This window comes from Aethalodelphis obliquidens, unplaced genomic scaffold (assembly GCF_003676395.1).
Source record: "Aethalodelphis obliquidens isolate GAN/ISIS:26980383/991018 unplaced genomic scaffold, ASM367639v1 scaffold8, whole genome shotgun sequence".
Taxonomy (NCBI): domain Eukaryota; kingdom Metazoa; phylum Chordata; class Mammalia; order Artiodactyla; family Delphinidae; genus Aethalodelphis; species Aethalodelphis obliquidens.
This window is the reverse complement of record NW_020837952.1, coordinates 38411104-38422261: the sequence shown is the minus strand read 5'-3', so window position 1 is coordinate 38422261 and position 11158 is coordinate 38411104. Positions and strand designations below refer to the sequence as shown.

The following is an 11158-nucleotide window of genomic DNA, read 5'->3' as shown; positions in this document are numbered from 1 at the left end:
ACCCAGCCATCAAATAAATAATATAAATAACATTGTAATGCAATATTAAAAAATCAAAATTAATGTCAAAAATTCATGATGAACAAAATATCAAAATTTAAAGACAGGATCTGGTTTCACAAGTATTGTGTGTTCCCGGTGACCAGCACTTGACTTTGAATGGACTCATAGGTCTCGGTGAAGCAGGGTAACCAAAGGAGCCAGGACTCAGAGTCAGAGACAGAAGATCAGCCTATGGCTATGTGGCTTTCAGCATATTCCCAGCCTCTCTGAGTTCTGGTTCTCATTTGTAGAGTGGGCTTAATATTGGCCCCACCTGCCTCACAGGGGTTGTTAGGACCAAATGAGGTCTTGTTCACGAGAGCATTTGATAAACTGTTTATCTTTGAAAAGATAAACAAAGTAACCTAAGGCATCCTTGAAATAGATAACAGAAAGTATAATAATAATACTGGTAATTGTAGTAGAAAGTGATATGGGACATACTTGGGGAGGGAAGGAGAGAAAAGGCAGAAGAGAAGAAAAGGGTGGAGGGGTAGGGTAGGCTGTGTGCTGGGAAGTGGGAGGAGCCCTGATTCCAGATTCTGACCTGAATTCAAGTCTCTGCTCAGCTATTTACAATTTGCAGAACTTCAGCCCATTTTCCAGCCTCTCTGAGGCTCAGTTTTCTCATTCTTAAAATGGGGACAATAATGGATTGACCATGTGAAATAATGTGTGCACAGCACCCAGTATGGTCTGGTACAAACTAGGTGTTAACCCCTTTCACCACACACACACACACACACACACACACACACACACCTCCTTGCGTGATTACACCCACACCCCAGACTTCTCCCGTGAAGAGTAAAGAAAGGGTAAGAAGGAGAGAAACAGGAGAGGAAGGAAGAATATAAGCCAAGATTGGAGGAGGTAAGAGAATAGAATAGAAAGGGGCAAAGAGAGAGGAAAGGAAGGAGGAAGGAAAGGAAGAGAAGAAAGTGGGCACACTCAGTAGATACAGATGATTTTACTACTGTTTTCCTTTAACCTTCCTACTAGCTTTATAAGTGATTGATCAGTAGATTGCTTGCTGTCCTAAGCTGAGAGCTCTCATAGGCGAGTCAGTTCAAGTTTCCTAGGAAACACCCATGGAAAGAATCAAGATCAACAACATATTTAAGATTTACCTGTGATGACACACATACCTCTGATTCTTTTGTTTTACCTGTAGGATATTTTAGAACATACCTCCGTTTACATATCCATTCTCTCAAGGGTAGACATTTAAGTTGTTTAAGGGCGCTTCGATTGTAACAGTAATACTTCATTTCTTAAGTTGGGTGGAAGGTATGGAGAAGTTCAATATACTAGTTTCTTGTTTTCTATGTCTGAAACAGTTGAGCTCATCTAGAACTCCTACTGATTTGGTCAAACTTCCAGGCTTTGCTCTTCAGTTCAAGACAGGCGGGATTTCTGGGGGTGGATGAAGCACATCCACATGAAGGGTCTGTGTAGAGTGGGCACACTGCCGGAGTCTGCCCAGCAGCCACACTGCCACACAGGGGGACCATGCGCCTAGCGGCTCTGCCTGTCCAGGGGAGTGAAGGTCAAGCCACACTGACTGAGATGCAGCTAGAAGGCCTGCAGCTTCCCAGACAGACACCGCTACCTGAGATCTTGCCCTGCCTGGAAGCCCAAGGCCAGGCCCCACAGGCAGTTCCAGACCCAGTGCTGGGATTCTGTGGAAGCCTTGGATGAGAGATGCTGAAGGGAAAACAGTTTTCTCCACTAACATCTGAGCTCCTCTGAATCAAATCTCTGTACCTTTCATGGAACAAAGGGGGAAAATGTTTGTAAGCGTGGGGGGCTGACAGTCACAGTTGATCCCCTACAAGTCAGTCTGTGCATTTCCTTCCTAAGGAACTGGAGACATAAGAAGTGCCAGGAATCCAAAAGAATAAATCTTCTGGAAACTGTTCCTGTTTGCCTCTGGAATGTCTTGATCCTTCAGTAGATTTGTTTCTTAGAGACTGTTTGCTTTGGCTACAATCAAAATTGGTCTGCATTCCCCAGTATCCACCTGCTCTGTGGGGTGATTGTCTTCCCTCAAGCAGCTATGAGGGCTGAGTACCTGCCTCCAACAGACAGCCTGTTACACGGACAATCCACTAAATCATGACTTGGGGCTGGGATCTAGGTCAGGGACTAGGGTGAGAAAGTGAGGTGTTCACCTTGGACACAAAGGTTAAGGGGACATCCAAAAACTCAGAAAGTGAGATAAGTAATATTTTAATGAAACATTTTAAAAAATCAAAATTAATGCAAAATAATCCATGATGAACAAAATATCAATATTTCAAATAAAGATGGGGTCTATGCAGAATTAAAGGAGCAATAAAAAGTTTTACAGACAAGCAAAAGCTAAAAGAGTTCACCACCACTAAACCAGCCTTATAAGAAATGTTAAATGGAGTTCACTAAGCAGAAAAGAAAAGGCCACAATCGTCTTAGAAATAAGACAATTATGAAAGGAAATATCTCACTGGTAAAAGCAAACAATAGAAAAGGTAATAGATCAATCACTTATAAAGCTAGTAGGAAGGTTAAAGGAAAAAATGTAGTAAAATCATCTATATCTACAATAAGTGAAGAAAGACACAAAATTAAAACATGTAAAATGTCAAAAAAATAAAATGTGGTGGGGGGTTAAAAGTTAAAATTATATGGCTGTTATAATGTGTACAAGCTTAAGAGATTGTCAACTTAAAAAAAAATATATATATATACACACATACACACACACACACACACACACACACACCCCTACCTCTTAGTAACCACAAACCAAAAACCTATAATAGATACACAAAAAGTAAAGGAGTCAAAACATAACACTAAAGACAGTCATCAAACCACAAAGGAAGAGAGCAAGAGAAGAAAGAAACAAAGAAGAACTAAAAAAGCAATCAGAAAACAAAATGGCAATAAGTATCAACCTATCAATAATTACTTTAAATGTAAATGGACTAAATGCTCCAATTAAAAGACATAGAGTAGCTGAATGGTTTAAAAAAAAAAAACCCAAGATCCATATATATGCTGCTTACAAGAGACTCACTTCAGATCTAAAGACATACACAGGGTGAGGGAATAGAAAAATACATTCCACGAAAATGGAAATGAAAAGAAAGCTGGGGTAACAATACTTACATCAGATAAAACAGATTTTTAAACAAAGACTCTAAAAAGAGACAAAGAAGGGCACTACATAATGATAAAGGGATCAATCCAACAGGAAGATATAACACTTATAAATATATATGCACCCAACATAAGAACACCTAAATACATAAAGCAAATATTAAAAAGGGAGAAATTAATAGTAACACAATTATAGTAGGGGACTTTAACACTCCACTTACATCAATGGACAGGTCATCCAGACAAGGAAACATTGGCCTTAAATGACATGTTAGATCAGATGGACTTAATATATATATGGAACATTCCATCCAAAAGCAGCAGAATACACATTCTTATCAAGTGCACATGGAACACTCTCAAGGATAGGTCACATGCTAGGCCACAAAACAAGGCTCCATAAATTTAAGAAGGCTGAAATCATATCATCTTTTCTGACCACAATGGTATGAGACTAGAAATTAACTACCAGATAAAAACTGGAAAAAACATAAACACATGGAGTCTAAACTATACTAAAAAACCAATGGCTCACTGAAGAACTCAGGGAAATAAAAAATACCTTGAGACAATGAAAATGGAAACTCATTGTAAAATCTATGGGACGCAGCAAAAACAGTTATAAGAGAGAAGTTTATATTGATACAGGCCTACCTCAGGAAACAAACAAACAAAAAATCTCAAATAAACAACCTAACCTTACATCTAAAGGAACTAGAAAAAGAAAAAAAAAAAAACTAAGTTAGGTGAAGGAAAGAAATAATAAAGATGAGAGCAGAAAAAAATGAAATAGAGACTAAAAAAAATAATTAAAAAATATCACTGAAACTAACAGGTGGTTCTTTGAAAAGATAAACAAAATTGATAAACCTCAGCCAGACTTATCAAAAGAGAGAGAGAGAAAGAGAGAAAGAGAGAGAGAGAGAGAGAGAGAGAGAGAGAGGGCCCAATCAATAAAATCAGAACTGAGAAAGAAGTTACAACAGATATCACAGAAATACAGAGGATCATAAGAACTTACTATGAACAATTATATGCCAACAAATTGGGCAATCAAGAAGAAATGCATAAATTCCTAGAAGCATACAATTCTCCAAGACTGAATCAGAAAGAAATAAAACAGCTGACCAGACCAATTACCAGTAATGAAATCTAACTAGTAATAAAGAAAAACACTCAACAAAAGTCCAGCATGAGATGGCTTCACAAGCAAATTCTACCAAACATTTAAAGATTAGTTAATACCTATCCTTCTCAAACTATTCCAAAAAATTGAAGAGGAAGGAATGCTTCCAAACTTATTCTTCAAGGCCAGCATCACCCTGAATCCAAAACCAGACTAAGACACCACAAAAAAAAGAGAAAATTACAGGCCAATATCACTGATTAATATGAAGGCAAAAATTCTCAACAGACTATTAGCAAACAGAATTCCTTTAATAGGATCATACCACATGATCAAGTGGGATTTATCCCAGGGATGCAAGGATGGCTCAATGTCTGCAAATCAATTAATATGATATATCACATTAACAAAATGAAAGATAAAAGTCATATGATCACCTCAATAGATGCAGAAGAAGCTTTTTGACAAACACTCTTCACAAAGTGTATATAGAGGGAACATACCTTAACAGAATAAAGACCATATATGACAAATCCATGGCCAACATCATACTCAGTGGTGAAAAACTGAAAGCATTTCCTCTAAGGTCAGGAACAAGATAAAGATGCCAACTCTCACCACTTTTATTCAAACTAGTATCAGAAGTGCAAGCCACCAAAATCAGAGAAAAAAAGAAATAAAAGGTATCTAAGTTAAGTAAAACTGTCACTGTTTGCAGATGACATGATACTTTATTGAGAAAACTAAAGACTCCATCAAAAAACTATTAGAACTAATAAGTGAATTCAGTAAAGTTGCAGGATACAAAATTAATAAACAGAAATCTGTTGCATTTCTATACATTAATAATGAACTATCATAAAGAGAAATTAAGAAAACAATCTGATTTACACTGCGTCAAAAAGAATAAGATACATAGGAGGAAGTCTAACTAATGAGGTGAAAGCCTGTACTCTGAAAAGTATAAGACATTGATGAAAGAAACTGAAGATGACACAGACAAATGGAAAGATACCTTGCTCACGGATTGGAAGAATTAATATTGCATACCACCCAAGGCAATCTACAGATTTAATGCAATCCCTATCAAACTACCAATGGCATTTTTCACAGAACTAAAACTAATAATCCTAAAATTTGTATGGAATCACTAAAGACCGTGAATAGCCAAAGCAATCTTGAGAAAGAAGAACAAAGCTGGAGGTTATATGCTCATGATTTCAAACTACACTTCAAGGCTAAAGTAATCAAAACAGTATGGTACTGGCACCAAAAGGACACATATATCAGTGAAACAGAATTGACATTCCAGAGATAAACCAATGCTAATATGGTCAATTAATATGTGACAAAGGAGGCAAAAAAATGTTGAAGACAGCCTCTTCAATATATGATGCTGGAAAAACTAGACAGCTACATGCAAAGGAATAAAACTGGACCACTTTCTCACACCATGTAAGAAAATAAACTCAAAATGGATTAAAGACTAAAGATATTATGTCCTTGTGCACACTGCTGTATTTAAAATAGATAACCAACAAGGACCTACTGTATAGCACTGGGAAAAAAAAAGAGTATAGCTCTATGCTAAGTAGTATGGATGTATAAAAAAGAAGAAGAAAATACTATCCCTGGTCTCAAAAAATAAAAAATAAAATAAAGATATTATATCTTCCTACTTAATAGAAGTTTCCATTAAAAATAAAATTTTAAATGCAATATTTTTAAAAAATCAAAATTGATGCAAAAAAGTACATGATAAACAAAATATCAATATTTCAAATAAAGAGGGGTCCACGCAAAAGCTCCTGAGTTGAATGCAACTGGGAAGTGCGAGGATCAGCCTTTCCTTTGTGAATCCTGGTATCACCATGGCAGGTCAGGAAAGAAAATGTTCCCTCATCCCAGAAACATGAATCTATCCCACAGCAGGATGGCAGGGTCCAACCTGTACCGACTAAAGCAAGCCACAACCCCACACCATGGACCCAGGCACAGCTTCAGGCCTCTTCCTCCCTCCAAGCCGCTCAGGCTCCCGTCCCTTCCCTCCAGGACAATTCAGCCTCTGCCATACATGGATCTATACACATGTTTAATCATATATGGTACATACCATGTATAATCATGCATTAACTATTTACTCCAGAGGTCTCCAGTGGACTGCTGGAGGTCATCTTATTTAGCTCAGTTTTGTTGTTGTTGCTTTTTTTTTCAATTAATTACTTAAAAATTGGGAGAGCCTCACCAAAAAGTCCAAATTTCTAGCCTATCTTTAAAAAGCCAAATTTCGGGCTTCCCTTGTGGTGCAGTGGTTAAGAATCCTCCTGCCAATGCAGGGGACACGGGTTCAAGTCCTGGTCCGGGAAGATTCCACAGGCTGCGGAGCAACTAAGCCCGTGTACCACAACTACTGAAGCCCAAGCACCTAGATCCTGTGCTCCGCAACAAGAGAAGCCACCACAATGAGAAGCCCATGCGCCGCAACTAGAGAAAGCCCGCTCACAGCAGCAAAGACCCAACACAGACAAAAATAAATAAAAAATAAATTAATTTTTTAAAAAAAGCCAAATTTCCAGCTTGAAAAATCTGTAAAAATCCAAATGTTTGGCAACTGATAACAACAACAATAATAATAATTTCCATTATTGAGAATATATTAAATGCTGAGCTCAGTGCTCAGTACTTTAGATATTTTTTCTCTTTTAACTGTCACAGCAATTCTGTACTTACCACACGCATTTTACAGATAATGCATCTGAGGCTCAGAACTCTTAAATAACTTGTCCCAAATCACACACCTAATAAGCAGCCCGACCAGATTCAAACCAGGGGAGTTTGACTCTAAAGCTCGATCTTTCATTCTTCTGTATCTTGCACCATCCTGGGGGCATGGACTAAACTACCGTTTTTCAAAAGTGTTCCAAGAAGCCTAAAAGGCCCTGTGTGAGTATTAAGGGGGTGGGATGCCCCCACCCCCACCAGGAGGCTGGCTCAGGTCCCAGGGCTCCCGCTTTTATCGTAACAGTTCCTTTTTTTTTTAAACCATTTGATATATTGGAGTCCGGTTCAAGAATTCTTTGAGGAAAGAGAATTCCGCTGCTCAGAAACAAAACCAAAACAAAGCCGCAAACCCAAATTGTCTTTTTATCTCTTCTCCACATACTATGATTTCCTGGATCATCAGGAAAACTTCCTCCTTCTCCCATTCCCAACCTATCAGATCTCTCTCCGTCTTATTGCATCACTCTGGTTCTGCCTTTGAGCATTTGGGTGCTCGTTGGGCCACTTCTTACAAATGGTGAATGGCCAAGTATCCAGCGACTTAGGAGCCATAGAGCCATGGACCTTCCTCACAGACCTGCTGTGGGCAGACAGGGGCAGTCTAAAACTGTGCTGAGGTCAACACAGGATGGACAAGGGTGATGGGCTGAGGGCAGCAGAAGCTAAAATCCACTGAGCCTGGTAGAGAGGCTGTCCCCTTGCTTCTCTTAGGTCTTTTATGGGTCATCATGAATTTCAGTCCTGTCATGGCTGTCTGTGAATTGAGGGTATTCTTTTTTTTTTTTTTTTGCGGCATGCGGGCCTCTCACTGTTGTGGCCTCTCCCGTTGTGGAGCACAGGCTCAGAGGCCATGGCTCAAGGGCCCAGCCGCTCCGCGGCATGTGGAATCTTTCCAGACTGGGGCACGAAGCCGTGTCCCCTGCATCGGCAGGCGGACTCTCAACCACTGCGCCACCAGGGAAGCCCGCGGGTATTCTTTATGCAGTGTCAGGACAGGTGGCTTCAACGACTATCCAGGGTAGTGAAAAGAGCCCTGGCAGAACCAGAGCTGAGCTCTCTCAGTGCGTGGCGCTTTATGACCTCGGACATATATAAAATGTGCATTGTTTCTCTCTGTGTACTTCACCCAACAGTCCTAGGGACACACGGCGACTACTTTCAAAAGCATAAAGTGACATAAGAATGGATATTGTGTTTTAATTACATGTACATGGTCTGATCAAGAAAATCAAGAAAAAGTGGGAGCTTCCAGATCCTCTTTGAAGACAGGATGCTGGAGCTAGCCTTGCCAATGTGATTTCAGCCTTGGATTCAAGGGCCATCCACTTACCAATGACTTCCAAATCCAAAACTCATTCAGATTTCTGTCCTGAGATTCCAACACATGGTTCCTACTCTGTATTGAATAGCTCCACTTGGATGTCCTGCACACTCCCCCAGCAATTTCCAAAATGGAACTCACCCACACCTCTCTGAAACCTGCTCCTTCAGCAGTGTTCTAGTTCAGGAGCTGGCAATCCCATTCATACCTCCCGGAAACCTGGGAGCCATCCTCGACTGCTTCCCTGTTTCACTTCTCATGTTTAATCAGTGTCAAGTTTCTGTGGATTCAGTTCACTCCTCAAGAAGCTCTTGGATCTCTCCAGTCTCTCCACCTCCAATGGTGTGACGTGGACTAGACCATGCCCGTCTCTGGCCTGGATGACTACAATTATCACCTATTGGTTACCCTGCTTCTGGTCTGTCCCCCATCCTGAGTCTCATGCTCCAAATCACCATTTAGGTCTTTCTGAAACACACACATACAGATCTTTCTAGAACACAAGCATGATCATGTTAGCCTCATGCTTAAATCCCTTTGACGGTTTGCAGTTTTTCTTAGGAAAATCCTAACTCTTTAACCTGCATGGCAAGGTTAGCCCCCTGCCCATCTCTCCAGCCATCTCTACTCTCAATACTCCAGCCAAACTGCATTTCTTTCAGTTCCCCAAACACATTCTATTTTCTCACTTCTACCCCTTTGCACATGTTCCTCCATCTGCTGAGGATATATACCCCCTGTGATGGTTAATTTTATGCGCCAGCTTAACTGGGCTAAGGAGTAAGTGGTAAAACATTATTTCTGGCTGTGTCTGTGACAGCGTTTCTGGAAGAGATTATCATTTGCCTCAGTAGACTGAGTAAAGATCTCCCTCACCAATGCAGGTGGGTACCTTCCAATCGGTTGAAGGTCTGAATAGAAGAAAAAGATAGAGGAAAGGTGAATTTGCTGTCTGCTTGAGCGGGGACATCTATCTTCAGACTGGGACTTCCACCACTGGCTCCCCTGGGTCTCAGGCTTTTGGACTCAGACTGAAGTACACCACTGGCTTTCCTGGTTCTCCACCTTGCAGAGCACAGACTGTGGGACTTCTAGGCCTCCATAACTGTGTTAGCCAATTCCTATAATAACTCCCCTCTTATATACATCTCTGTATACCTCCTGTGGGTTCTCCTTCTCAGGAGAACCCTGACTAATCCACTCCCATCAACTCCTACTCATCCTTGGGGTCTCAGCTTAGATGGCACTTTTTCTAGGAAGCTTTCAATGACCTTCTAAGACTGAGGTAGCTCCCCTTCTGTTGCATTTCCACAAGCACCCTGTCCTACCTTCATCGAGCTCTTACCATAATGCACAGGTTATAATTCCTTGTTGACCTAACTGCTTTCCCCATCAGGCTAAAAACTCCATGAAAGCATATATTCTGTTTTCATTTGTATCCTCTGTACCTAGGTCATAGCCAGGCACCTAGGATGTGCTCAGTAAGTTTTATTTTTCTGACCAGAGTGATCAGACTACCAAATGTATGAGTTGCCTTGTAGCAGAAATATTAAGAATCACTAGCGAGAAAGCGTATGCTTGTTAAGGACAACATTTCAGTCAGGTGTGCAAGTCAGACTGTGCTCTAACAACACCAAGAACTGACCATTAACACCTTGGCAATTTGATAACTTCTCTGTTTCCTAGAAGTCCACGTGTTTTGGGTGTTTATAGAAGTTGTGAAACAAAGTCTCTATGTATTTGAGAACTTTCTGAGTTTCACTTAATTTCTTCTTGCCAGACTGACACACCTTTAAATCCTTGTTTGAGGCCCTCTGTGTTTTGTTGTGACCTTCTGTAGCCTCCACTCATCAGTGACCCTGGTTTTCAAATCTCCTCCTGATGGCAGTGTCTGAAAAACAGCTGTTATTAAAAGTGTATCCATGTCTGGTGTCCAGAGGTAGGAGAAGCATGGGGTTTTTATTTTCCATGTTTAATCTACATTTTAACCTCTTTCTCCAAAGTTTCCAAACTATGGGCAACTGGTTAAACTATTTTAATTATTGTATCTCCCCACACCGTTTCTCTCATTTTCAAACACAGGTAAATGATTCAGAATGCATCAGACTCTCCCTGGTGTCTGCGCTACAGAAAGTGCAAAGACCTGGATTCAAGTCTTAACTCTACCATTTACAAGCTTGGGACCCTGGACCAACTACCTAACCTCTCTGAACTTCATCTTTCTCCTCTGCAAAGCAAGAACGACACCAACCTCACACCTCACTCTCTGCCTTGGGTGTGGGAGGCACTGCATAAATGTTGATGCCCTTCCCAAACAGTTCTGCTATTAATTATACCCATGATCATACAATGGTCTCTGTGGAATCTCCACAGATTGAAATGATTTTCTGGGACAATAAATCTCCACTGTTAGTAGAGCAGTTGCCATCCAGTCTCAATGTCCTTACTCACTAAAGCAGCTAAAACTTTTAAGACTCCCATTAAATGATAGGGTTGTTTGCTTTCTTCCCTGCAAAGCAGTACTCACACTCTCTGCTCATTCTCGTGGCCTTGGGGAGGGGGAAAACCATCCCACATGAGGGAGGACCTCATCTGGACGCTGGGTCCAGAATTGAGTCACTGACCTCTCTGGACGCTGGGCCCAGAATTCAGGTGGACCACCATCAGGGGAAATAAAATCAGACAAAGAGGAAGGGGTGCAATGTGCAGAAGTTGAGAGTCAAAAAATTCTAGAGGAAGCAAAA

At 40.6% G+C, this 11158-nt stretch overlaps 1 protein-coding gene across 5 annotated transcripts in view; it reads right to left on the bottom strand.

The window, feature by feature from the left end:
* The window catches only part of CRADD (CARD and death domain containing adaptor protein), a 239912-nt gene that overhangs the window by 6661 nt on the left and 222093 nt on the right, over nt 1–11158 (bottom strand). The window contains exon 8 of one of the 5 annotated variants that reach the window (XR_003432946.1): nt 7973–10305. The exons of the other annotated variants lie outside the window; for them this stretch is intronic. The gene's annotated coding sequence lies outside the window, so the exon portion shown is untranslated. Of the gene's footprint in view, nt 1–7972; nt 10306–11158 lie in introns of those variants that run through there. 5 annotated transcript variants of the gene reach the window in all.